This window comes from Perissodus microlepis, chromosome 8 (genome assembly GCF_051167445.1).
Source record: "Perissodus microlepis isolate ML-2025 ecotype Zambia chromosome 8, ASM5116744v1, whole genome shotgun sequence".
Classification (NCBI taxonomy): Eukaryota; Metazoa; Chordata; class Actinopteri; order Cichliformes; family Cichlidae; genus Perissodus; species Perissodus microlepis.
The window spans coordinates 13,198,276-13,225,333 of record NC_140468.1 but is presented as its reverse complement, the minus strand read 5'-3'; the positions used below and the strand labels follow the sequence as shown (position 1 = coordinate 13,225,333).

At 44.4% G+C, this 27,058-nt stretch overlaps 23 non-coding genes across 23 annotated transcripts; all 23 read left to right on the top strand.

Annotated features, from left to right (window-relative positions):
* The first annotated feature begins 1,421 nt into the window (after positions 1-1,421).
* trnal-cag (transfer RNA leucine (anticodon CAG)) lies at positions 1,422-1,504 on the top strand. Its single transcript has one exon. It is a non-coding gene; the product is annotated as a tRNA-Leu (tRNA).
* A 1,053-nt stretch (positions 1,505-2,557) lies between these two features.
* Positions 2,558-2,640, top strand: trnal-cag (transfer RNA leucine (anticodon CAG)). The gene has a single exon. It is a non-coding gene; the product is annotated as a tRNA-Leu (tRNA).
* A 1,061-nt stretch (positions 2,641-3,701) lies between these two features.
* Positions 3,702-3,784, top strand: trnal-cag (transfer RNA leucine (anticodon CAG)). The gene has a single exon. It is a non-coding gene; the product is annotated as a tRNA-Leu (tRNA).
* A 1,053-nt stretch (positions 3,785-4,837) lies between these two features.
* trnal-cag (transfer RNA leucine (anticodon CAG)) lies at positions 4,838-4,920 on the top strand. Its single transcript has one exon. It is a non-coding gene; the product is annotated as a tRNA-Leu (tRNA).
* A 1,061-nt stretch (positions 4,921-5,981) lies between these two features.
* On the top strand, positions 5,982-6,064 carry trnal-cag (transfer RNA leucine (anticodon CAG)). Its single transcript has one exon. It is a non-coding gene; the product is annotated as a tRNA-Leu (tRNA).
* Positions 6,065-7,115: 1,051 nt separating this feature from the next.
* trnal-cag (transfer RNA leucine (anticodon CAG)) lies at positions 7,116-7,198 on the top strand. The gene has a single exon. It is a non-coding gene; the product is annotated as a tRNA-Leu (tRNA).
* A 1,051-nt stretch (positions 7,199-8,249) lies between these two features.
* Positions 8,250-8,332, top strand: trnal-cag (transfer RNA leucine (anticodon CAG)). The gene has a single exon. It is a non-coding gene; the product is annotated as a tRNA-Leu (tRNA).
* Positions 8,333-9,394: 1,062 nt separating this feature from the next.
* On the top strand, positions 9,395-9,477 carry trnal-cag (transfer RNA leucine (anticodon CAG)). Its single transcript has one exon. It is a non-coding gene; the product is annotated as a tRNA-Leu (tRNA).
* Positions 9,478-10,539: 1,062 nt separating this feature from the next.
* trnal-cag (transfer RNA leucine (anticodon CAG)) lies at positions 10,540-10,622 on the top strand. Its single transcript has one exon. It is a non-coding gene; the product is annotated as a tRNA-Leu (tRNA).
* Positions 10,623-11,686: 1,064 nt separating this feature from the next.
* trnal-cag (transfer RNA leucine (anticodon CAG)) lies at positions 11,687-11,769 on the top strand. The gene has a single exon. It is a non-coding gene; the product is annotated as a tRNA-Leu (tRNA).
* A 1,051-nt stretch (positions 11,770-12,820) lies between these two features.
* trnal-cag (transfer RNA leucine (anticodon CAG)) lies at positions 12,821-12,903 on the top strand. The gene has a single exon. It is a non-coding gene; the product is annotated as a tRNA-Leu (tRNA).
* A 1,051-nt stretch (positions 12,904-13,954) lies between these two features.
* Positions 13,955-14,037, top strand: trnal-cag (transfer RNA leucine (anticodon CAG)). Its single transcript has one exon. It is a non-coding gene; the product is annotated as a tRNA-Leu (tRNA).
* A 1,050-nt stretch (positions 14,038-15,087) lies between these two features.
* On the top strand, positions 15,088-15,170 carry trnal-cag (transfer RNA leucine (anticodon CAG)). The gene has a single exon. It is a non-coding gene; the product is annotated as a tRNA-Leu (tRNA).
* Positions 15,171-16,232: 1,062 nt separating this feature from the next.
* On the top strand, positions 16,233-16,315 carry trnal-cag (transfer RNA leucine (anticodon CAG)). Its single transcript has one exon. It is a non-coding gene; the product is annotated as a tRNA-Leu (tRNA).
* Positions 16,316-17,379: 1,064 nt separating this feature from the next.
* trnal-cag (transfer RNA leucine (anticodon CAG)) lies at positions 17,380-17,462 on the top strand. Its single transcript has one exon. It is a non-coding gene; the product is annotated as a tRNA-Leu (tRNA).
* A 1,062-nt stretch (positions 17,463-18,524) lies between these two features.
* Positions 18,525-18,607, top strand: trnal-cag (transfer RNA leucine (anticodon CAG)). Its single transcript has one exon. It is a non-coding gene; the product is annotated as a tRNA-Leu (tRNA).
* Positions 18,608-19,671: 1,064 nt separating this feature from the next.
* On the top strand, positions 19,672-19,754 carry trnal-cag (transfer RNA leucine (anticodon CAG)). Its single transcript has one exon. It is a non-coding gene; the product is annotated as a tRNA-Leu (tRNA).
* Positions 19,755-20,805: 1,051 nt separating this feature from the next.
* trnal-cag (transfer RNA leucine (anticodon CAG)) lies at positions 20,806-20,888 on the top strand. Its single transcript has one exon. It is a non-coding gene; the product is annotated as a tRNA-Leu (tRNA).
* A 1,051-nt stretch (positions 20,889-21,939) lies between these two features.
* On the top strand, positions 21,940-22,022 carry trnal-cag (transfer RNA leucine (anticodon CAG)). Its single transcript has one exon. It is a non-coding gene; the product is annotated as a tRNA-Leu (tRNA).
* Positions 22,023-23,072: 1,050 nt separating this feature from the next.
* On the top strand, positions 23,073-23,155 carry trnal-cag (transfer RNA leucine (anticodon CAG)). The gene has a single exon. It is a non-coding gene; the product is annotated as a tRNA-Leu (tRNA).
* Positions 23,156-24,217: 1,062 nt separating this feature from the next.
* trnal-cag (transfer RNA leucine (anticodon CAG)) lies at positions 24,218-24,300 on the top strand. The gene has a single exon. It is a non-coding gene; the product is annotated as a tRNA-Leu (tRNA).
* Positions 24,301-25,362: 1,062 nt separating this feature from the next.
* Positions 25,363-25,445, top strand: trnal-cag (transfer RNA leucine (anticodon CAG)). Its single transcript has one exon. It is a non-coding gene; the product is annotated as a tRNA-Leu (tRNA).
* Positions 25,446-26,508: 1,063 nt separating this feature from the next.
* trnal-cag (transfer RNA leucine (anticodon CAG)) lies at positions 26,509-26,591 on the top strand. Its single transcript has one exon. It is a non-coding gene; the product is annotated as a tRNA-Leu (tRNA).
* Positions 26,592-27,058: the final 467 nt, after the last annotated feature.

The following is a 27,058-nucleotide window of genomic DNA, read 5'->3' as shown; positions in this document are numbered from 1 at the left end:
TTTTTTTTATGTGTCAAATATATATTTTTATGTATATTTAAATGTCCACAGAGCTGTGAGCCAGGGGGCGGTAATGCACCTTAACATTGGTTGCCAACTCACCCCTGTAGCTGTGTCCCAAAACGTCGGCTGCATCCTTCGGAGGCCGCATTTGAAAGCCGATTACGTCACAGCCAGGCAACAAAGGCTGTCCCAATTCATCGACTCCTTCAAATGCAGCCGGCATTCGTTCATGCTACGATTCAGCACAGCAAGGAAAGGAGAGGGTGAGCGGGTGATTTGCTTAAGGCAGGATGTCAGGATGGCTGAGCGGTCTAAGGCGCCGCCGCGTGGGTTCAAATGCCACTCCTGAAATCCCTTGCTAATTAAAAGTAAGACTGAAATGTCATTTTATGTGATGTCTTCCTTCAATAAAGGAGTTGCCACCAAATGACAACTGCTTTGATAAGTTATGAACTTGAAATCTTGTTTAGTTAGTGTCGGGGGTGCTGTAGTGCAGGTCACCTACCAACTTGGTGATGGGATGCTTTAATCTACATGCCAAATACTGTGTGCAAGATACTGACCTCAAGTACCTCTCTCATGCGTCTATCGGAGTCCTAATGTCTTGCAAAATCAATTATTCCACACAGCCAAATTCACTGCAGATACAGACTGCTCCGTTACATCTATGTCCACTGTGAATAACCATCTTTGAACAGAGGTGGTGGCATAGGGCACCAACTGTCTGACATCTATAATCCAGTGTTGAGATACCTTCCCAGAAGTCTTAACGCCCACTCACATCCTGGGCCATTTGACCTCAGGAAATCACATGATAGGTTGGGGCTAGGTTTCACAATGAGCTCACCCGAATCCTTGGTTGCTTGTGACCTACACCCGTTTTCACACTTTGGCTCGTGTCATTAGGGAGAGGATCATTAGAGGGTCCATAGTCCCTCTTGGGCGGACACTCCCACAGGCCTTACATCTGGGACACTCCACCATTTGACCCTAGAACTGAAGAAGTTTCTCGGATGAGAGGTGAAACGTCTTCAAGCAACTTAAAGAAGTTTAAAGAAGTTTCCAAGCTCCTTAGACTACAATGACCTGGATGACTGAGAACCTTCACAGACATCCATTACAAGTTCCTTCACCAACTGGATCTCAGCCTGCAAAAATACATAGCTCTAAACCTCAAATCTCACAAATGTGCTTTAGATGTGAAGTAGAAGTCAGTTCCTTTCTGTACTGCAACTTGGTCACATTCATTTATCAGATAGTTGAAGAAAAGTCTCATCACTCATCAAAGTGACTTCTTGATCTCAGCTGAATATGTGTTGGTAAAGCAGAGGTGTAATAGTCTGCCAATCTGATCAGTTGTAAAGGTGTCTTGATCTGCTAGCCTGTCATGTGGATTCTGTATCAACAAGCGCAAATGTGTCAGGATGGCCGAGCGGTCTAAGGCGCTGCGTTCAGGTTGCAGTCTCTCCTGGAGGCGTGGGTTCAAATCCCACTCCTGACATTCCTTGCTTATTAAATGTAAGACTGAAATGTTATGTGATGTCTTCTTTCGATAAAGGAGTTGCCACCAAATGGCAACTGCTTTGATAAGTTATGAACTCGAAATCTGATTTAGTTAGTGTCAGGGGTGCTGTAGTGCAGGTCACCTACCAGGTTGGTGATGGGATGCTTTAATCTACATGCCAAATATCCTTATAACATACTGACCTCAAGTACCTCTCTCATGCGTCTATCGGAGTCCTAATGTCTTGCAAAATCAATTATTCCACACAGCCAAATTCACTGCAGATACAGACTGCTCCGTTACATCTATGTCCACTGTGAATGACCATCTTTGAACAGAGGTGTACCAACTGTCTGACATCTATAATCCAGTGTTGAGATACCTTCCCAGAAGCCTTAACGCCCACTCACATCCTGGGCCATTTGACCTCAGGAAATCACATGATAGGTTGGGGCTAGGTTTCACAATGAGCTCACCCGAATCCTTGGTTGCTTGTGACCTACACCCGTTTTCACACTTTGGCTCGTGTCATTAGGGAGAGGATCATTAGAGGGTCCATAGTCCCTCTTGGGCGGACACTCCCACAGGCCTTACATCTGGGACACTCCACCATTTGACCCTAGAACTGAAGAAGTTTCTCGGATGAGAGGTGAAACGTCTTCAAGCAACTTAAAGAAGTTTAAAGAAGTTTCCAAGCTCCTTAGACTACAATGACCTGGATGACTGAGAACCTTCACAGACATCCATTACAAGTTCCTTCACCAACTGGATCTCAGCCTGCAAAAATACATAGCTCTAAACCTCAAATCTCACAAATGTGCTTTAGATGTGAAGTAGAAGTCAGTTCCTTTCTGTACTGCAACTTGGTCACATTCATTTATCAGATAGCTGAAGAAAAGTCTCATCACTCATCAAAGTGACTTCTTGAATCTCAGCTGAATATGTGTTGGTAAAGCAGAGGTGTAATAGTCTGCCAATCTGATCAGTTGTAAAGGTGTCTTGATCTGCTAGCCTGTCATGTGGATTCTGTATCAACAAGCGCAAAAATGTGTCAGGATGGCCGAGCGGTCTAAGGTGCTGCGTTCAGGTTGCAGTCTCTCCTGGAGGCGTGGGTTCAAATCCCACTCCTGACATTCCTTGCTCATTAAACGTAAGACTGAAGTGTTATGTGATGTCATCCTTCAATAAAGGAGTTGCCACCAAATGGCAACTGCTTTGATAAGTTATGAACACGAAATCTGATTTAGTTAGTGTCAGGGGTGCTGTAGTGCAGGTCACCTACTAGGTTGGTAATGGGATGCTTTAATCTACATGCCAAATATCCTTATAACATACTGACCTCAAGTACCTCTCTCATGCGTCTATCGGAGTCCTAATGTCTTGCAAAATCAATTATTCCACACAGCCAAATTCACTGCAGATACAGACTGCTCCGTTACATCTATGTCCACTGTGAATGACCATCTTTGAACAGAGGTGGTGGCATAGGGCACCAACTGTCTGACATCTATAATCCAGTGTTGAGATACCTTCCCAGAAGCCTTAACGCCCACTCACATCCTGGGCCATTTGACCTCAGGAAATCACATGATAGGTTGGGGCTAGGTTTCACAATGAGCTCACCCGAATCCTTGGTTGCTTGTGACCTACACCCGTTTTCACACTTTGGCTCGTGTCATTAGGGAGAGGATCATTAGAGGGTCCATAGTCCCTCTTGGGCGGACACTCCCACAGGCCTTACATCTGGGACACTCCACCATTTGACCCTAGAACTGAAGAAGTTTCTCGGATGAGAGGTGAAACGTCTTCAAGCAACTTAAAGAAGTTTAAAGAAGTTTCCAAGCTCCTTAGACTACAATGACCTGGATGACTGAGAACCTTCACAGACATCCATTACAAGTTCCTTCACCAACTGGATCTCAGCCTGCAAAAATACATAGCTCTAAACCTCATATCTCACAAATGTGCTTTAGATGTGAAGTAGAAGTCAGTTCCTTTCTGTACTGCAACTTGGTCACATTCATTTATCAGATAGTTGAAGAAAAGTCTCATCACTCATCAAAGTGACTTCTTGATCTCAGCTGAATATGTGTTGGTAAAGCAGAGGTGTAATAGTCTGCCAATCTGATCAGTTGTAAAGGTGTCTTGATCTGCTAGCCTGTCATGTGGATTCTGTATCAGCAAGCGCAAAAGTGTCAGGATGGCCGAGCGGTCTAAGGCGCTGCGTTCAGGTTGCAGTCTCTCCTGGAGGCGTGGGTTCAAATCCCACTCCTGACATTCCTTGCTCATTAAACATAAGACTGAAGTGTTATGTGATGTCATCCTTCAATAAAGGAGTTGCCACCAAATGACAACTGCTTTGATAAGTTATGAACACGAAATCTGATTTAGTTAGTGTCGGGGGTGCTGTAGTGCAGGTCACCTACCAGGTTGGTGATGGGATGCTTTAATCTACATGCCAAATATCCTTATAACATACTGACCTCAAGTACCTCTCTCATGCGTCTATCGGAGTCCTAATGTCTTGCAAAATCAATTATTCCACACAGCCAAATTCACTGCAGATACAGACTGCTCCGTTACATCTATGTCCACTGTGAATGACCATCTTTGAACAGAGGTGTACCAACTGTCTGACATCTATAATCCAGTGTTGAGATACCTTCCCAGAAGCCTTAACGCCCACTCACATCCTGGGCCATTTGACCTCAGGAAATCACATGATAGGTTGGGGCTAGGTTTCACAATGAGCTCACCCGAATCCTTGGTTGCTTGTGACCTACACCCGTTTTCACACTTTGGCTCGTGTCATTAGGGAGAGGATCATTAGAGGGTCCATAGTCCCTCTTGGGCGGACACTCCCACAGGCCTTACATCTGGGACACTCCACCATTTGACCCTAGAACTGAAGAAGTTTCTCGGATGAGAGGTGAAACGTCTTCAAGCAACTTAAAGAAGTTTAAAGAAGTTTCCAAGCTCCTTAGACTACAATGACCTGGATGACTGAGAACCTTCACAGACATCCATTACAAGTTCCTTCACCAACTGGATCTCAGCCTGCAAAAATACATAGCTCTAAACCTCAAATCTCACAAATGTGCTTTAGATGTGAAGTAGAAGTCAGTTCCTTTCTGTACTGCAACTTGGTCACATTCATTTATCAGATAGCTGAAGAAAAGTCTCATCACTCATCAAAGTGACTTCTTGAATCTCAGCTGAATATGTGTTGGTAAAGCAGAGGTGTAATAGTCTGCCAATCTGATCAGTTGTAAAGGTGTCTTGATCTGCTAGCCTGTCATGTGGATTCTGTATCAACAAGCGCAAAAATGTGTCAGGATGGCCGAGCGGTCTAAGGCGCTGCGTTCAGGTTGCAGTCTCTCCTGGAGGCGTGGGTTCAAATCCCACTCCTGACATTCCTTGCTCATTAAACGTAAGACTGGAGTGTTATGTGATGTCATCCTTCAATAAAGGAGTTGCCACCAAATGGCAACTGCTTTGATAAGTTATGAACACGAAATCTGATTTAGTTAGTGTCAGGGGTGCTGTAGTGCAGGTCACCTACTAGGTTGGTAATGGGATGCTTTAATCTACATGCCAAATATCCTTATAACATACTGACCTCAAGTACCTCTCTCATGCGTCTATCGGAGTCCTAATGTCTTGCAAAATCAATTATTCCACACAGCCAAATTCACTGCAGATACAGACTGCTCCGTTACATCTATGTCCACTGTGAATGACCATCTTTGAACAGAGGTGGTGGCATAGGGCACCAACTGTCTGACATCTATAATCCAGTGTTGAGATACCTTCCCAGAAGCCTTAACGCCCACTCACATCCTGGGCCATTTGACCTCAGGAAATCACATGATAGGTTGGGGCTAGGTTTCACAATGAGCTCACCCGAATCCTTGGTTGCTTGTGACCTACACCCGTTTTCACACTTTGGCTCGTGTCATTAGGGAGAGGATCATTAGAGGGTCCATAGTCCCTCTTGGGCGGACACTCCCACAGGCCTTACATCTGGGACACTCCACCATTTGACCCTAGAACTGAAGAAGTTTCTCGGATGAGAGGTGAAACGTCTTCAAGCAACTTAAAGAAGTTTAAAGAAGTTTCCAAGCTCCTTAGACTACAATGACCTGGATGACTGAGAACCTTCACAGACATCCATTACAAGTTCCTTCACCAACTGGATCTCAGCCTGCAAAAATACATAGCTCTAAACCTCATATCTCACAAATGTGCTTTAGATGTGAAGTAGAAGTCAGTTCCTTTCTGTACTGCAACTTGGTCACATTCATTTATCAGATAGTTGAAGAAAAGTCTCATCACTCATCAAAGTGACTTCTTGATCTCAGCTGAATATGTGTTGGTAAAGCAGAGGTGTAATAGTCTGCCAATCTGATCAGTTGTAAAGGTGTCTTGATCTGCTAGCCTGTCATGTGGATTCTGTATCAGCAAGCGCAAAAGTGTCAGGATGGCCGAGCGGTCTAAGGCGCTGCGTTCAGGTTGCAGTCTCTCCTGGAGGCGTGGGTTCAAATCCCACTCCTGACATTCCTTGCTCATTAAACATAAGACTGAAGTGTTATGTGATGTCATCCTTCAATAAAGGAGTTGCCACCAAATGACAACTGCTTTGATAAGTTATGAACAAGAAATCTGATTTAGTTAGTGTCGGGGGTGCTGTAGTGCAGGTCACCTACCAGGTTGGTGATGGGATGCTTTAATCTACATGCCAAATATCCTTATAACATACTGACCTCAAGTACCTCTCTCATGCGTCTATCGGAGTCCTAATGTCTTGCAAAATCAATTATTCCACACAGCCAAATTCACTGCAGATACAGACTGCTCCGTTACATCTATGTCCACTGTGAATGACCATCTTTGAACAGAGGTGTACCAACTGTCTGACATCTATAATCCAGTGTTGAGATACCTTCCCAGAAGCCTTAACGCCCACTCACATCCTGGGCCATTTGACCTCAGGAAATCACATGATAGGTTGGGGCTAGGTTTCACAATGAGCTCACCCGAATCCTTGGTTGCTTGTGACCTACACCCGTTTTCACACTTTGGCTCGTGTCATTAGGGAGAGGATCATTAGAGGGTCCATAGTCCCTCTTGGGCGGACACTCCCACAGGCCTTACATCTGGGACACTCCACCATTTGACCCTAGAACTGAAGAAGTTTCTCGGATGAGAGGTGAAACGTCTTCAAGCAACTTAAAGAAGTTTAAAGAAGTTTCCAAGCTCCTTAGACTACAATGACCTGGATGACTGAGAACCTTCACAGACATCCATTACAAGTTCCTTCACCAACTGGATCTCAGCCTGCAAAAATACATAGCTCTAAACCTCAAATCTCACAAATGTGCTTTAGATGTGAAGTAGAAGTCAGTTCCTTTCTGTACTGCAACTTGGTCACATTCATTTATCAGATAGTTGAAGAAAAGTCTCATCACTCATCAAAGTGACTTCTTGAATCTCAGCTGAATATGTGTTGGTAAAGCAGAGGTGTAATAGTCTGCCAATCTGATCAGTTGTAAAGGTGTCTTGATCTGCTAGCCTGTCATGTGGATTCTGTATCAACAAGCGCAAATGTGTCAGGATGGCCGAGCGGTCTAAGGCGCTGCGTTCAGGTTGCAGTCTCTCCTGGAGGCGTGGGTTGAAATCCCACTCCTGACATTCCTTGCTTATTAAAGGTAAGACTGAAATGTTATGTGATGTCTTCTTTCGATAAAGGAGTTGCCACCAAATGGCAACCGCTTTGATAAGTTATGAACTCGAAATCTGATTTAGTTAGTGTCAGGGGTGCTGTAGTGCAGGTCACCTACCAGGTTGGTGATGGGATGCTTTAATCTACATGCCAAATATCCTTATAACATACTGACCTCAAGTACCTCTCTCATGCGTCTATCGGAGTCCTAATGTCTTGCAAAATCAATTATTCCACACAGCCAAATTCACTGCAGATACAGACTGCTCCGTTACATCTATGTCCACTGTGAATGACCATCTTTGAACAGAGGTGTACCAACTGTCTGACATCTATAATCCAGTGTTGAGATACCTTCCCAGAAGCCTTAACGCCCACTCACATCCTGGGCCATTTGACCTCAGGAAATCACATGATAGGTTGGGGCTAGGTTTCACAATGAGCTCACCCGAATCCTTGGTTGCTTGTGACCTACACCCGTTTTCACACTTTGGCTCGTGTCATTAGGGAGAGGATCATTAGAGGGTCCATAGTCCCTCTTGGGCGGACACTCCCACAGGCCTTACATCTGGGACACTCCACCATTTGACCCTAGAACTGAAGAAGTTTCTCGGATGAGAGGTGAAACGTCTTCAAGAAACTTAAAGAAGTTTAAAGAAGTTTCCAAGCTCCTTAGACTACAATGACCTGGATGACTGAGAACCTTCACAGACATCCATTACAAGTTCCTTCACCAACTGGATCTCAGCCTGCAAAAATACATAGCTCTAAACCTCAAATCTCACAAATGTGCTTTAGATGTGAAGTAGAAGTCAGTTCCTTTCTGTACTGCAACTTGGTCACATTCATTTATCAGATAGTTGAAGAAAAGTCTCATCACTCATCAAAGTGACTTCTTGAATCTCAGCTGAATATGTGTTGGTAAAGCAGAGGTGTAATAGTCTGCCAATCTGATCAGTTGTAAAGGTGTCTTGATCTGCTAGCCTGTCATGTGGATTCTGTATCAATAAGCGCAAATGTGTCAGGATGGCCGAGCGGTCTAAGGCGCTGCGTTCAGGTCGCAGTCTCTCCTGGAGGCGTGGGTTCAAATCCCACTCCTGACATTCCTTGCTTATTAAATGTAAGACTGAAATGTTATGTGATGTCTTCTTTCGATAAAGGAGTTGCCACCAAATGGCAACCGCTTTGATAAGTTATGAACTCGAAATCTGATTTAGTTAGTGTCAGGGGTGCTGTAGTGCAGGTCACCTACCAGGTTGGTGATGGGATGCTTTAATCTACATGCCAAATATCCTTATAACATACTGACCTCAAGTACCTCTCTCATGCGTCTATCGGAGTCCTAATGTCTTGCAAAATCAATTATTCCACACAGCCAAATTCACTGCAGATACAGACTGCTCCGTTACATCTATGTCCACTGTGAATGACCATCTTTGAACAGAGGTGGTGGCATAGGGCACCAACTGTCTGACATCTATAATCCAGTGTTGAGATACCTTCCCAGAAGCCTTAACGCCCACTCACATCCTGGGCCATTTGACCTCAGGAAATCACATGATAGGTTGGGGCTAGGTTTCACAATGAGCTCACCCGAATCCTTGGTTGCTTGTGACCTACACCCGTTTTCACACTTTGGCTCGTGTCATTAGGGAGAGGATCATTAGAGGGTCCATAGTCCCTCTTGGGCGGACACTCCCACAGGCCTTACATCTGGGACACTCCACCATTTGACCCTAGAACTGAAGAAGTTTCTCGGATGAGAGGTGAAACGTCTTCAAGCAACTTAAAGAAGTTTAAAGAAGTTTCCAAGCTCCTTAGACTACAATGACCTGGATGACTGAGAACCTTCACAGACATCCATTACAAGTTCCTTCACCAACTGGATCTCAGCCTGCAAAAATACATAGCTCTAAACCTCAAATCTCACAAATGTGCTTTAGATGTGAAGTAGAAGTCAGTTCCTTTCTGTACTGCAACTTGGTCACATTCATTTATCAGATAGTTGAAGAAAAGTCTCATCACTCATCAAAGTGACTTCTTGAATCTCAGCTGAATATGTGTTGGTAAAGCAGAGGTGTAATAGTCTGCCAATCTGATCAGTTGTAAAGGTGTCTTGATCTGCTAGCCTGTCATGTGGATTCTGTATCAACAAGCGCAAATGTGTCAGGATGGCCGAGCGGTCTAAGGCGCTGCGTTCAGGTTGCAGTCTCTCCTGGAGGCGTGGGTCCAAATCCCGCTCCTGACATTCTTTGCTTATTAAATGTAAGACTGAAATGTTATGTGATGTCTTCTTTCGATAAAGGAGTTGCCACCAAATGGCAACCGCTTTGATAAGTTATGAACTCGAAATCTGATTTAGTTAGTGTCAGGGGTGCTGTAGTGCAGGTCACCTACCAGGTTGGTGATGGGCTGCTTTAATCTACATGCCAAATATCCTTATAACATACTGACCTCAAGTACCTCTCTCATGCGTCTATCGGAGTCCTAATGTCTTGCAAAATCAATTATTCCACACAGCCAAATTCACTGCAGATACAGACTGCTCCGTTACATCTATGTCCACTGTGAATGACCATCTTTGAACAGAGGTGGTGGCATAGGGCACCAACTGTCTGACATCTATAATCCAGTGTTGAGATACCTTCCCAGAAGCCTTAACGCCCACTCACATCCTGGGCCATTTGACCTCAGGAAATCACATGATAGGTTGGGGCTAGGTTTCACAATGAGCTCACCCGAATCCTTGGTTGCTTGTGACCTACACCCGTTTTCACACTTTGGCTCGTGTCATTAGGGAGAGGATCATTAGAGGGTCCATAGTCCCTCTTGGGCGGACACTCCCACAGGCCTTACATCTGGGACACTCCACCATTTGACCCTAGAACTGAAGAAGTTTCTCGGATGAGAGGTGAAACGTCTTCAAGCAACTTAAAGAAGTTTAAAGAAGTTTCCAAGCTCCTTAGACTACAATGACCTGGATGACTGAGAACCTTCACAGACATCCATTACAAGTTCCTTCACCAACTGGATCTCAGCCTGCAAAAATACATAGCTCTAAACCTCAAATCTCACAAATGTGCTTTAGATGTGAAGTAGAAGTCAGTTCCTTTCTGTACTGCAACTTGGTCACATTCATTTATCAGATAGTTGAAGAAAAGTCTCATCACTCATCAAAGTGACTTCTTGAATCTCAGCTGAATATGTGTTGGTAAAGCAGAGGTGTAATAGTCTGCCAATCTGATCAGTTGTAAAGGTGTCTTGATCTGCTAGCCTGTCATGTGGATTCTGTATCAACAAGCGCAAATGTGTCAGGATGGCCGAGCGGTCTAAGGCGCTGCGTTCAGGTTGCAGTCTCTCCTGGAGGCGTGGGTCCAAATCCCGCTCCTGACATTCTTTGCTTATTAAATGTAAGACTGAAATGTTATGTGATGTCTTCTTTCGATAAAGGAGTTGCCACCAAATGGCAACCGCTTTGATAAGTTATGAACTCGAAATCTGATTTAGTTAGTGTCAGGGGTGCTGTAGTGCAGGTCACCTACCAGGTTGGTGATGGGATGCTTTAATCTACATGCCAAATATCCTTATAACATACTGACCTCAAGTACCTCTCTCATGCGTCTATCGGAGTCCTAATGTCTTGCAAAATCAATTATTCCACACAGCCAAATTCACTGCAGATACAGACTGCTCCGTTACATCTATGTCCACTGTGAATGACCATCTTTGAACAGAGGTGGTGGCATAGGGCACCAACTGTCTGACATCTATAATCCAGTGTTGAGATACCTTCCCAGAAGCCTTAACGCCCACTCACATCCTGGGCCATTTGACCTCAGGAAATCACATGATAGGTTGGGGCTAGGTTTCACAATGAGCTCACCCGAATCCTTGGTTGCTTGTGACCTACACCCGTTTACACACATTGGCTCGTGTCATTAGGGAGAGGATCATTAGAGGGTCCACAGTCCCTCTTGGGCGGACACTCCCACAGGCCTTACATCTGGGACACTCCACCATTTGACCCTAGAACTGAAGAAGTTTCTCGGATGAGAGGTGAAACGTCTTCAAGCAACTTAAAGAAGTTTAAAGAAGTTTCCAAGCTCCTTAGACTACAATGACCTGGATGACTGAGAACCTTCACAGACATCCATTACAAGTTCCTTCACCAACTGGATCTCAGCCTGCAAAAATACATAGCTCTAAACCTCATATCTCACAAATGTGCTTTAGATGTGAAGTAGAAGTCAGTTCCTTTCTGTACTGCAACTTGGTCACATTCATTTATCAGATAGCTGAAGAAAAGTCTCATCACTCATCAAAGTGACTTCTTGAATCTCAGCTGAATATGTGTTGGTAAAGCAGAGGTGTAATAGTCTGCCAATCTGATCAGTTGTAAAGGTGTCTTGATCTGCTAGCCTGTCATGTGGATTCTGTATCAACAAGCGCAAAAATGTGTCAGGATGGCCGAGCGGTCTAAGGCGCTGCGTTCAGGTTGCAGTCTCTCCTGGAGGCGTGGGTTCAAATCCCACTCCTGACATTCCTTGCTCATTAAACATAAGACTGAAGTGTTATGTGATGTCATCCTTCAATAAAGGAGTTGCCACCAAATGACAACTGCTTTGATAAGTTATGAACACGAAATCTGATTTAGTTAGTGTCGGGGGTGCTGTAGTGCAGGTCACCTACCAGGTTGGTGATGGGATGCTTTAATCTACATGCCAAATATCCTTATAACATACTGACCTCAAGTACCTCTCTCATGCGTCTATCGGAGTCCTAATGTCTTGCAAAATCAATTATTCCACACAGCCAAATTCACTGCAGATACAGACTGCTCCGTTACATCTATGTCCACTGTGAATGACCATCTTTGAACAGAGGTGTACCAACTGTCTGACATCTATAATCCAGTGTTGAGATACCTTCCCAGAAGCCTTAACGCCCACTCACATCCTGGGCCATTTGACCTCAGGAAATCACATGATAGGTTGGGGCTAGGTTTCACAATGAGCTCACCCGAATCCTTGGTTGCTTGTGACCTACACCCGTTTTCACACTTTGGCTCGTGTCATTAGGGAGAGGATCATTAGAGGGTCCATAGTCCCTCTTGGGCGGACACTCCCACAGGCCTTACATCTGGGACACTCCACCATTTGACCCTAGAACTGAAGAAGTTTCTCGGATGAGAGGTGAAACGTCTTCAAGCAACTTAAAGAAGTTTAAAGAAGTTTCCAAGCTCCTTAGACTACAATGACCTGGATGACTGAGAACCTTCACAGACATCCATTACAAGTTCCTTCACCAACTGGATCTCAGCCTGCAAAAATACATAGCTCTAAACCTCAAATCTCACAAATGTGCTTTAGATGTGAAGTAGAAGTCAGTTCCTTTCTGTACTGCAACTTGGTCACATTCATTTATCAGATAGTTGAAGAAAAGTCTCATCACTCATCAAAGTGACTTCTTGAATCTCAGCTGAATATGTGTTGGTAAAGCAGAGGTGTAATAGTCTGCCAATCTGATCAGTTGTAAAGGTGTCTTGATCTGCTAGCCTGTCATGTGGATTCTGTATCAACAAGCGCAAATGTGTCAGGATGGCCGAGCGGTCTAAGGCGCTGCGTTCAGGTTGCAGTCTCTCCTGGAGGCGTGGGTTGAAATCCCACTCCTGACATTCCTTGCTTATTAAATGTAAGACTGAAATGTTATGTGATGTCTTCTTTCGATAAAGGAGTTGCCACCAAATGGCAACCGCTTTGATAAGTTATGAACTCGAAATCTGATTTAGTTAGTGTCAGGGGTGCTGTAGTGCAGGTCACCTACCAGGTTGGTGATGGGATGCTTTAATCTACATGCCAAATATCCTTATAACATACTGACCTCAAGTACCTCTCTCATGCGTCTATCGGAGTCCTAATGTCTTGCAAAATCAATTATTCCACACAGCCAAATTCACTGCAGATACAGACTGCTCCGTTACATCTATGTCCACTGTGAATGACCATCTTTGAACAGAGGTGTACCAACTGTCTGACATCTATAATCCAGTGTTGAGATACCTTCCCAGAAGCCTTAACGCCCACTCACATCCTGGGCCATTTGACCTCAGGAAATCACATAATAGGTTGGGGCTAGGTTTCACAATGAGCTCACCCGAATCCTTGGTTGCTTGTGACCTACACCCGTTTTCACACTTTGGCTCGTGTCATTAGGGAGAGGATCATTAGAGGGTCCATAGTCCCTCTTGGGCGGACACTCCCACAGGCCTTACATCTGGGACACTCCACCATTTGACCCTAGAACTGAAGAAGTTTCTCGGATGAGAGGTGAAACGTCTTCAAGAAACTTAAAGAAGTTTAAAGAAGTTTCCAAGCTCCTTAGACTACAATGACCTGGATGACTGAGAACCTTCACAGACATCCATTACAAGTTCCTTCACCAACTGGATCTCAGCCTGCAAAAATACATAGCTCTAAACCTCAAATCTCACAAATGTGCTTTAGATGTGAAGTAGAAGTCAGTTCCTTTCTGTACTGCAACTTGGTCACATTAATTTATCAGATAGTTGAAGAAAAGTCTCATCACTCATCAAAGTGACTTCTTGAATCTCAGCTGAATATGTGTTGGTAAAGCAGAGGTGTAATAGTCTGCCAATCTGATCAGTTGTAAAGGTGTCTTGATCTGCTAGCCTGTCATGTGGATTCTGTATCAACAAGCGCAAATGTGTCAGGATGGCCGAGCGGTCTAAGGCGCTGCGTTCAGGTTGCAGTCTCTCCTGGAGGCGTGGGTTGAAATCCCACTCCTGACATTCCTTGCTTATTAAATGTAAGACTGAAATGTTATGTGATGTCTTCTTTCGATAAAGGAGTTGCCACCAAATGGCAACCGCTTTGATAAGTTATGAACTCGAAATCTGATTTAGTTAGTGTCAGGGGTGCTGTAGTGCAGGTCACCTACCAGGTTGGTGATGGGATGCTTTAATCTACATGCCAAATATCCTTATAACATACTGACCTCAAGTACCTCTCTCATGCGTCTATCGGAGTCCTAATGTCTTGCAAAATCAATTATTCCACACAGCCAAATTCACTGCAGATACAGACTGCTCCGTTACATCTATGTCCACTGTGAATGACCATCTTTGAACAGAGGTGTACCAACTGTCTGACATCTATAATCCAGTGTTGAGATACCTTCCCAGAAGCCTTAACGCCCACTCACATCCTGGGCCATTTGACCTCAGGAAATCACATGATAGGTTGGGGCTAGGTTTCACAATGAGCTCACCCGAATCCTTGGTTGCTTGTGACCTACACCCGTTTTCACACTTTGGCTCGTGTCATTAGGGAGAGGATCATTAGAGGGTCCATAGTCCCTCTTGGGCGGACACTCCCACAGGCCTTACATCTGGGACACTCCACCATTTGACCCTAGAACTGAAGAAGTTTCTCGGATGAGAGGTGAAACGTCTTCAAGAAACTTAAAGAAGTTTAAAGAAGTTTCCAAGCTCCTTAGACTACAATGACCTGGATGACTGAGAACCTTCACAGACATCCATTACAAGTTCCTTCACCAACTGGATCTCAGCCTGCAAAAATACATAGCTCTAAACCTCAAATCTCACAAATGTGCTTTAGATGTGAAGTAGAAGTCAGTTCCTTTCTGTACTGCAACTTGGTCACATTCATTTATCAGATAGTTGAAGAAAAGTCTCATCACTCATCAAAGTGACTTCTTGAATCTCAGCTGAATATGTGTTGGTAAAGCAGAGGTGTAATAGTCTGCCAATCTGATCAGTTGTAAAGGTGTCTTGATCTGCCTTGTCATGTGGATTCTGTATCAACAAGTGCAAAAATGTGTCAGGATGGCCGAGCGGTCTAAGGCGCTGCGTTCAGGTCGCAGTCTCTCCTGGAGGCGTGGGTTCAAATCCCACTCCTGACATTCCTTGCTTATTAAATGTAAGACTGAAATGTTATGTGATGTCTTCTTTCGATAAAGGAGTTGCCACCAAATGGCAACCGCTTTGATAAGTTATGAACTCGAAATCTGATTTAGTTAGTGTCAGGGGTGCTGTAGTGCAGGTCACCTACCAGGTTGGTGATGGGATGCTTTAATCTACATGCCAAATATCCTTATAACATACTGACCTCAAGTACCTCTCTCATGCGTCTATCGGAGTCCTAATGTCTTGCAAAATCAATTATTCCACACAGCCAAATTCACTGCAGATACAGACTGCTCCGTTACATCTATGTCCACTGTGAATGACCATCTTTGAACAGAGGTGGTGGCATAGGGCACCAACTGTCTGACATCTATAATCCAGTGTTGAGATACCTTCCCAGAAGCCTTAACGCCCACTCACATCCTGGGCCATTTGACCTCAGGAAATCACATGATAGGTTGGGGCTAGGTTTCACAATGAGCTCACCCGAATCCTTGGTTGCTTGTGACCTACACCCGTTTTCACACTTTGGCTCGTGTCATTAGGGAGAGGATCATTAGAGGGTCCATAGTCCCTCTTGGGCGGACACTCCCACAGGCCTTACATCTGGGACACTCCACCATTTGACCCTAGAACTGAAGAAGTTTCTCGGATGAGAGGTGAAACGTCTTCAAGCAACTTAAAGAAGTTTAAAGAAGTTTCCAAGCTCCTTAGACTACAATGACCTGGATGACTGAGAACCTTCACAGACATCCATTACAAGTTCCTTCACCAACTGGATCTCAGCCTGCAAAAATACATAGCTCTAAACCTCAAATCTCACAAATGTGCTTTAGATGTGAAGTAGAAGTCAGTTCCTTTCTGTACTGCAACTTGGTCACATTCATTTATCAGATAGTTGAAGAAAAGTCTCATCACTCATCAAAGTGACTTCTTGAATCTCAGCTGAATATGTGTTGGTAAAGCAGAGGTGTAATAGTCTGCCAATCTGATCAGTTGTAAAGGTGTCTTGATCTGCTAGCCTGTCATGTGGATTCTGTATCAACAAGCGCAAATGTGTCAGGATGGCCGAGCGGTCTAAGGCGCTGCGTTCAGGTTGCAGTCTCTCCTGGAGGCGTGGGTCCAAATCCCGCTCCTGACATTCTTTGCTTATTAAATGTAAGACTGAAATGTTATGTGATGTCTTCTTTCGATAAAGGAGTTGCCACCAAATGGCAACCGCTTTGATAAGTTATGAACTCGAAATCTGATTTAGTTAGTGTCAGGGGTGCTGTAGTGCAGGTCACCTACCAGGTTGGTGATGGGATGCTTTAATCTACATGCCAAATATCCTTATAACATACTGACCTCAAGTACCTCTCTCATGCGTCTATCGGAGTCCTAATGTCTTGCAAAATCAATTATTCCACACAGCCAAATTCACTGCAGATACAGACTGCTCCGTTACATCTATGTCCACTGTGAATGACCATCTTTGAACAGAGGTGGTGGCATAGGGCACCAACTGTCTGACATCTATAATCCAGTGTTGAGATACCTTCCCAGAAGCCTTAACGCCCACTCACATCCTGGGCCATTTGACCTCAGGAAATCACATGATAGGTTGGGGCTAGGTTTCACAATGAGCTCACCCGAATCCTTGGTTGCTTGTGACCTACACCCGTTTACACACATTGGCTCGTGTCATTAGGGAGAGGATCATTAGAGGGTCCACAGTCCCTCTTGGGCGGACACTCCCACAGGCCTTACATCTGGGACACTCCACCATTTGACCCTAGAACTGAAGAAGTTTCTCGGATGAGAGGTGAAACGTCTTCAAGCAACTTAAAGAAGTTTAAAGAAGTTTCCAAGCTCCTTAGACTACAATGACCTGGATGACTGAGAACCTTCACAGACATCCATTACAAGTTCCTTCACCAACTGGATCTCAGCCTGCAAAAATACATAGCTCTAAACCTCATATCTCACAAATGTGCTTTAGATGTGAAGTAGAAGTCAGTTCCTTTCTGTACTGCAACTTGGTCACATTCATTTATCAGATAGCTGAAGAAAAGTCTCATCACTCATCAAAGTGACTTCTTGAATCTCAGCTGAATATGTGTTGGTAAAGCAGAGGTGTAATAGTCTGCCAATCTGATCAGTTGTAAAGGTGTCTTGATCTGCTAGCCTGTCATGTGGATTCTGTATCAACAAGCGCAAAAATGTGTCAGGATGGCCGAGCGGTCTAAGGCGCTGCGTTCAGGTTGCAGTCTCTCCTGGAGGCGTGGGTTCAAATCCCACTCCTGACATTCCTTGCTCATTAAACGTAAGACTGAAGTGTTATGTGATGTCATCCTTCAATAAAGGAGTTGCCACCAAATGGCAACTGCTTTGATAAGTTATGAACACGAAATCTGATTTAGTTAGTGTCAGGGGTGCTGTAGTGCAGGTCACCTACTAGGTTGGTAATGGGATGCTTTAATCTACATGCCAAATATCCTTATAACATACTGACCTCAAGTACCTCTCTCATGCGTCTATCGGAGTCCTAATGTCTTGCAAAATCAATTATTCCACACAGCCAAATTCACTGCAGATACAGACTGCTCCGTTACATCTATGTCCACTGTGAATGACCATCTTTGAACAGAGGTGGTGGCATAGGGCACCAACTGTCTGACATCTATAATCCAGTGTTGAGATACCTTCCCAGAAGCCTTAACGCCCACTCACATCCTGGGCCATTTGACCTCAGGAAATCACATGATAGGTTGGGGCTAGGTTTCACAATGAGCTCACCCGAATCCTTGGTTGCTTGTGACCTACACCCGTTTTCACACTTTGGCTCGTGTCATTAGGGAGAGGATCATTAGAGGGTCCATAGTCCCTCTTGGGCGGACACTCCCACAGGCCTTACATCTGGGACACTCCACCATTTGACCCTAGAACTGAAGAAGTTTCTCGGATGAGAGGTGAAACGTCTTCAAGCAACTTAAAGAAGTTTAAAGAAGTTTCCAAGCTCCTTAGACTACAATGACCTGGATGACTGAGAACCTTCACAGACATCCATTACAAGTTCCTTCACCAACTGGATCTCAGCCTGCAAAAATACATAGCTCTAAACCTCAAATCTCACAAATGTGCTTTAGATGTGAAGTAGAAGTCAGTTCCTTTCTGTACTGCAACTTGGTCACATTCATTTATCAGATAGTTGAAGAAAAGTCTCATCACTCATCAAAGTGACTTCTTGAATCTCAGCTGAATATGTGTTGGTAAAGCAGAGGTGTAATAGTCTGCCAATCTGATCAGTTGTAAAGGTGTCTTGATCTGCTAGCCTGTCATGTGGATTCTGTATCAACAAGCGCAAATGTGTCAGGATGGCCGAGCGGTCTAAGGCGCTGCGTTCAGGTTGCAGTCTCTCCTGGAGGCGTGGGTCCAAATCCCGCTCCTGACATTCTTTGCTTATTAAATGTAAGACTGAAATGTTATGTGATGTCTTCTTTCGATAAAGGAGTTGCCACCAAATGGCAACCGCTTTGATAAGTTATGAACTCGAAATCTGATTTAGTTAGTGTCAGGGGTGCTGTAGTGCAGGTCACCTACCAGGTTGGTGATGGGATGCTTTAATCTACATGCCAAATATCCTTATAACATACTGACCTCAAGTACCTCTCTCATGCGTCTATCGGAGTCCTAATGTCTTGCAAAATCAATTATTCCACACAGCCAAATTCACTGCAGATACAGACTGCTCCGTTACATCTATGTCCACTGTGAATGACCATCTTTGAACAGAGGTGGTGGCATAGGGCACCAACTGTCTGACATCTATAATCCAGTGTTGAGATACCTTCCCAGAAGCCTTAACGCCCACTCACATCCTGGGCCATTTGACCTCAGGAAATCACATGATAGGTTGGGGCTAGGTTTCACAATGAGCTCACCCGAATCCTTGGTTGCTTGTGACCTACACCCGTTTACACACATTGGCTCGTGTCATTAGGGAGAGGATCATTAGAGGGTCCACAGTCCCTCTTGGGCGGACACTCCCACAGGCCTTACATCTGGGACACTCCACCATTTGACCCTAGAACTGAAGAAGTTTCTCGGATGAGAGGTGAAACGTCTTCAAGCAACTTAAAGAAGTTTAAAGAAGTTTCCAAGCTCCTTAGACTACAATGACCTGGATGACTGAGAACCTTCACAGACATCCATTACAAGTTCCTTCACCAACTGGATCTCAGCCTGCAAAAATACATAGCTCTAAACCTCATATCTCACAAATGTGCTTTAGATGTGAAGTAGAAGTCAGTTCCTTTCTGTACTGCAACTTGGTCACATTCATTTATCAGATAGCTGAAGAAAAGTCTCATCACTCATCAAAGTGACTTCTTGAATCTCAGCTGAATATGTGTTGGTAAAGCAGAGGTGTAATAGTCTGCCAATCTGATCAGTTGTAAAGGTGTCTTGATCTGCTAGCCTGTCATGTGGATTCTGTATCAACAAGCGCAAAAATGTGTCAGGATGGCCGAGCGGTCTAAGGCGCTGCGTTCAGGTTGCAGTCTCTCCTGGAGGCGTGGGTTCAAATCCCACTCCTGACATTCCTTGCTCATTAAACATAAGACTGAAGTGTTATGTGATGTCATCCTTCAATAAAGGAGTTGCCACCAAATGACAACTGCTTTGATAAGTTATGAACACGAAATCTGATTTAGTTAGTGTCGGGGGTGCTGTAGTGCAGGTCACCTACCAGGTTGGTGATGGGATGCTTTAATCTACATGCCAAATATCCTTATAACATACTGACCTCAAGTACCTCTCTCATGCGTCTATCGGAGTCCTAATGTCTTGCAAAATCAATTATTCCACACAGCCAAATTCACTGCAGATACAGACTGCTCCGTTACATCTATGTCCACTGTGAATGACCATCTTTGAACAGAGGTGTACCAACTGTCTGACATCTATAATCCAGTGTTGAGATACCTTCCCAGAAGCCTTAACGCCCACTCACATCCTGGGCCATTTGACCTCAGGAAATCACATGATAGGTTGGGGCTAGGTTTCACAATGAGCTCACCCGAATCCTTGGTTGCTTGTGACCTACACCCGTTTTCACACTTTGGCTCGTGTCATTAGGGAGAGGATCATTAGAGGGTCCATAGTCCCTCTTGGGCGGACACTCCCACAGGCCTTACATCTGGGACACTCCACCATTTGACCCTAGAACTGAAGAAGTTTCTCGGATGAGAGGTGAAACGTCTTCAAGCAACTTAAAGAAGTTTAAAGAAGTTTCCAAGCTCCTTAGACTACAATGACCTGGATGACTGAGAACCTTCACAGACATCCATTACAAGTTCCTTCACCAACTGGATCTCAGCCTGCAAAAATACATAGCTCTAAACCTCAAATCTCACAAATGTGCTTTAGATGTGAAGTAGAAGTCAGTTCCTTTCTGTACTGCAACTTGGTCACATTCATTTATCAGATAGTTGAAGAAAAGTCTCATCACTCATCAAAGTGACTTCTTGAATCTCAGCTGAATATGTGTTGGTAAAGCAGAGGTGTAATAGTCTGCCAATCTGATCAGTTGTAAAGGTGTCTTGATCTGCTAGCCTGTCATGTGGATTCTGTATCAACAAGCGCAAATGTGTCAGGATGGCCGAGCGGTCTAAGGCGCTGCGTTCAGGTTGCAGTCTCTCCTGGAGGCGTGGGTTGAAATCCCACTCCTGACATTCCTTGCTTATTAAATGTAAGACTGAAATGTTATGTGATGTCTTCTTTCGATAAAGGAGTTGCCACCAAATGGCAACCGCTTTGATAAGTTATGAACTCGAAATCTGATTTAGTTAGTGTCAGGGGTGCTGTAGTGCAGGTCACCTACCAGGTTGGTGATGGGATGCTTTAATCTACATGCCAAATATCCTTATAACATACTGACCTCAAGTACCTCTCTCATGCGTCTATCGGAGTCCTAATGTCTTGCAAAATCAATTATTCCACACAGCCAAATTCACTGCAGATACAGACTGCTCCGTTACATCTATGTCCACTGTGAATGACCATCTTTGAACAGAGGTGTACCAACTGTCTGACATCTATAATCCAGTGTTGAGATACCTTCCCAGAAGCCTTAACGCCCACTCACATCCTGGGCCATTTGACCTCAGGAAATCACATAATAGGTTGGGGCTAGGTTTCACAATGAGCTCACCCGAATCCTTGGTTGCTTGTGACCTACACCCGTTTTCACACTTTGGCTCGTGTCATTAGGGAGAGGATCATTAGAGGGTCCATAGTCCCTCTTGGGCGGACACTCCCACAGGCCTTACATCTGGGACACTCCACCATTTGACCCTAGAACTGAAGAAGTTTCTCGGATGAGAGGTGAAACGTCTTCAAGAAACTTAAAGAAGTTTAAAGAAGTTTCCAAGCTCCTTAGACTACAATGACCTGGATGACTGAGAACCTTCACAGACATCCATTACAAGTTCCTTCACCAACTGGATCTCAGCCTGCAAAAATACATAGCTCTAAACCTCAAATCTCACAAATGTGCTTTAGATGTGAAGTAGAAGTCAGTTCCTTTCTGTACTGCAACTTGGTCACATTCATTTATCAGATAGTTGAAGAAAAGTCTCATCACTCATCAAAGTGACTTCTTGAATCTCAGCTGAATATGTGTTGGTAAAGCAGAGGTGTAATAGTCTGCCAATCTGATCAGTTGTAAAGGTGTCTTGATCTGCTAGCCTGTCATGTGGATTCTGTATCAACAAGCGCAAATGTGTCAGGATGGCCGAGCGGTCTAAGGCGCTGCGTTCAGGTTGCAGTCTCTCCTGGAGGCGTGGGTTGAAATCCCACTCCTGACATTCCTTGCTTATTAAATGTAAGACTGAAATGTTATGTGATGTCTTCTTTCGATAAAGGAGTTGCCACCAAATGGCAACCGCTTTGATAAGTTATGAACTCGAAATCTGATTTAGTTAGTGTCAGGGGTGCTGTAGTGCAGGTCACCTACCAGGTTGGTGATGGGATGCTTTAATCTACATGCCAAATATCCTTATAACATACTGACCTCAAGTACCTCTCTCATGCGTCTATCGGAGTCCTAATGTCTTGCAAAATCAATTATTCCACACAGCCAAATTCACTGCAGATACAGACTGCTCCGTTACATCTATGTCCACTGTGAATGACCATCTTTGAACAGAGGTGTACCAACTGTCTGACATCTATAATCCAGTGTTGAGATACCTTCCCAGAAGCCTTAACGCCCACTCACATCCTGGGCCATTTGACCTCAGGAAATCACATGATAGGTTGGGGCTAGGTTTCACAATGAGCTCACCCGAATCCTTGGTTGCTTGTGACCTACACCCGTTTTCACACTTTGGCTCGTGTCATTAGGGAGAGGATCATTAGAGGGTCCATAGTCCCTCTTGGGCGGACACTCCCACAGGCCTTACATCTGGGACACTCCACCATTTGACCCTAGAACTGAAGAAGTTTCTCGGATGAGAGGTGAAACGTCTTCAAGAAACTTAAAGAAGTTTAAAGAAGTTTCCAAGCTCCTTAGACTACAATGACCTGGATGACTGAGAACCTTCACAGACATCCATTACAAGTTCCTTCACCAACTGGATCTCAGCCTGCAAAAATACATAGCTCTAAACCTCAAATCTCACAAATGTGCTTTAGATGTGAAGTAGAAGTCAGTTCCTTTCTGTACTGCAACTTGGTCACATTCATTTATCAGATAGTTGAAGAAAAGTCTCATCACTCATCAAAGTGACTTCTTGAATCTCAGCTGAATATGTGTTGGTAAAGCAGAGGTGTAATAGTCTGCCAATCTGATCAGTTGTAAAGGTGTCTTGATCTGCCTTGTCATGTGGATTCTGTATCAACAAGTGCAAAAATGTGTCAGGATGGCCGAGCGGTCTAAGGCGCTGCGTTCAGGTCGCAGTCTCTCCTGGAGGCGTGGGTTCAAATCCCACTCCTGACATTCCTTGCTTATTAAATGTAAGACTGAAATGTTATGTGATGTCTTCTTTCGATAAAGGAGTTGCCACCAAATGGCAACCGCTTTGATAAGTTATGAACTCGAAATCTGATTTAGTTAGTGTCAGGGGTGCTGTAGTGCAGGTCACCTACCAGGTTGGTGATGGGATGCTTTAATCTACATGCCAAATATCCTTATAACATACTGACCTCAAGTACCTCTCTCATGCGTCTATCGGAGTCCTAATGTCTTGCAAAATCAATTATTCCACACAGCCAAATTCACTGCAGATACAGACTGCTCCGTTACATCTATGTCCACTGTGAATGACCATCTTTGAACAGAGGTGGTGGCATAGGGCACCAACTGTCTGACATCTATAATCCAGTGTTGAGATACCTTCCCAGAAGCCTTAACGCCCACTCACATCCTGGGCCATTTGACCTCAGGAAATCACATGATAGGTTGGGGCTAGGTTTCACAATGAGCTCACCCGAATCCTTGGTTGCTTGTGACCTACACCCGTTTTCACACTTTGGCTCGTGTCATTAGGGAGAGGATCATTAGAGGGTCCATAGTCCCTCTTGGGCGGACACTCCCACAGGCCTTACATCTGGGACACTCCACCATTTGACCCTAGAACTGAAGAAGTTTCTCGGATGAGAGGTGAAACGTCTTCAAGCAACTTAAAGAAGTTTAAAGAAGTTTCCAAGCTCCTTAGACTACAATGACCTGGATGACTGAGAACCTTCACAGACATCCATTACAAGTTCCTTCACCAACTGGATCTCAGCCTGCAAAAATACATAGCTCTAAACCTCAAATCTCACAAATGTGCTTTAGATGTGAAGTAGAAGTCAGTTCCTTTCTGTACTGCAACTTGGTCACATTCATTTATCAGATAGTTGAAGAAAAGTCTCATCACTCATCAAAGTGACTTCTTGAATCTCAGCTGAATATGTGTTGGTAAAGCAGAGGTGTAATAGTCTGCCAATCTGATCAGTTGTAAAGGTGTCTTGATCTGCTAGCCTGTCATGTGGATTCTGTATCAACAAGCGCAAATGTGTCAGGATGGCCGAGCGGTCTAAGGCGCTGCGTTCAGGTTGCAGTCTCTCCTGGAGGCGTGGGTCCAAATCCCGCTCCTGACATTCTTTGCTTATTAAATGTAAGACTGAAATGTTATGTGATGTCTTCTTTCGATAAAGGAGTTGCCACCAAATGGCAACCGCTTTGATAAGTTATGAACTCGAAATCTGATTTAGTTAGTGTCAGGGGTGCTGTAGTGCAGGTCACCTACCAGGTTGGTGATGGGATGCTTTAATCTACATGCCAAATATCCTTATAACATACTGACCTCAAGTACCTCTCTCATGCGTCTATCGGAGTCCTAATGTCTTGCAAAATCAATTATTCCACACAGCCAAATTCACTGCAGATACAGACTGCTCCGTTACATCTATGTCCACTGTGAATGACCATCTTTGAACAGAGGTGGTGGCATAGGGCACCAACTGTCTGACATCTATAATCCAGTGTTGAGATACCTTCCCAGAAGCCTTAACGCCCACTCACATCCTGGGCCATTTGACCTCAGGAAATCACATGATAGGTTGGGGCTAGGTTTCACAATGAGCTCACCCGAATCCTTGGTTGCTTGTGACCTACACCCGTTTTCACACTTTGGCTCGTGTCATTAGGGAGAGGATCATTAGAGGGTCCATAGTCCCTCTTGGGCGGACACTCCCACAGGCCTTACATCTGGGACACTCCACCATTTGACCCTAGAACTGAAGAAGTTTCTCGGATGAGAGGTGAAACGTCTTCAAGCAACTTAAAGAAGTTTAAAGAAGTTTCCAAGCTCCTTAGACTACAATGACCTGGATGACTGAGAACCTTCACAGACATCCATTACAAGTTCCTTCACCAACTGGATCTCAGCCTGCAAAAATACATAGCTCTAAACCTCAAATCTCACAAATGTGCTTTAGATGTGAAGTAGAAGTCAGTTCCTTTCTGTACTGCAACTTGGTCACATTCATTTATCAGATAGTTGAAGAAAAGTCTCATCACTCATCAAAGTGACTTCTTGAATCTCAGCTGAATATGTGTTGGTAAAGCAGAGGTGTAATAGTCTGCCAATCTGATCAGTTGTAAAGGTGTCTTGATCTGCTAGCCTGTCATGTGGATTCTGTATCAACAAGCGCAAATGTGTCAGGATGGCCGAGCGGTCTAAGGCGCTGCGTTCAGGTTGCAGTCTCTCCTGGAGGCGTGGGTCCAAATCCCGCTCCTGACATTCTTTGCTTATTAAATGTAAGACTGAAATGTTATGTGATGTCTTCTTTCGATAAAGGAGTTGCCACCAAATGGCAACCGCTTTGATAAGTTATGAACTCGAAATCTGATTTAGTTAGTGTCAGGGGTGCTGTAGTGCAGGTCACCTACCAGGTTGGTGATGGGATGCTTTAATCTACATGCCAAATATCCTTATAACATACTGACCTCAAGTACCTCTCTCATGCGTCTATCGGAGTCCTAATGTCTTGCAAAATCAATTATTCCACACAGCCAAATTCACTGCAGATACAGACTGCTCCGTTACATCTATGTCCACTGTGAATGACCATCTTTGAACAGAGGTGGTGGCATAGGGCACCAACTGTCTGACATCTATAATCCAGTGTTGAGATACCTTCCCAGAAGCCTTAACGCCCACTCACATCCTGGGCCATTTGACCTCAGGAAATCACATGATAGGTTGGGGCTAGGTTTCACAATGAGCTCACCCGAATCCTTGGTTGCTTGTGACCTACACCCGTTTACACACATTGGCTCGTGTCATTAGGGAGAGGATCATTAGAGGGTCCACAGTCCCTCTTGGGCGGACACTCCCACAGGCCTTACATCTGGGACACTCCACCATTTGACCCTAGAACTGAAGAAGTTTCTCGGATGAGAGGTGAAACGTCTTCAAGCAACTTAAAGAAGTTTAAAGAAGTTTCCAAGCTCCTTAGACTACAATGACCTGGATGACTGAGAACCTTCACAGACATCCATTACAAGTTCCTTCACCAACTGGATCTCAGCCTACAAAAATACATAGCTCTAAACCTCATATCTCACAAATGTGCTTTAGATGTGAAGTAGAAGTCAGTTCCTTTCTGTACTGCAACTTGGTCACATTCATTTATCAGATAGTTGAAGAAAAGTCTCATCACTCATCAAAGTGACTTCTTGATCTCAGCTGAATATGTGTTGGTAAAGCAGAGGTGTAATAGTCTGCCAATCTGATCAGTTGTAAAGGTGTCTTGATCTGCTAGCCTGTCATGTGGATTCTGTATCAACAAGCGCAAAAATGTGTCAGGATGGCCGAGCGGTCTAAGGCGCTGCGTTCAGGTTGCAGTCTCTCCTGGAGGCGTGGGTTCAAATCCCACTCCTGACATTCCTTGCTCATTAAACATAAGACTGAAGTGTTATGTGATGTCATCCTTCAATAAAGGAGTTGCCACCAAATGACAACTGCTTTGATAAGTTATGAACACGAAATCTGATTTAGTTAGTGTCGGGGGTGCTGTAGTGCAGGTCACCTACCAGGTTGGTGATGGGATGCTTTAATCTACATGCCAAATATCCTTATAACATACTGACCTCAAGTACCTCTCTCATGCGTCTATCGGAGTCCTAATGTCTTGCAAAATCAATTATTCCACACAGCCAAATTCACTGCAGATACAGACTGCTCCGTTACATCTATGTCCACTGTGAATGACCATCTTTGAACAGAGGTGTACCAACTGTCTGACATCTATAATCCAGTGTTGAGATACCTTCCCAGAAGCCTTAACGCCCACTCACATCCTGGGCCATTTGACCTCAGGAAATCACATGATAGGTTGGGGCTAGGTTTCA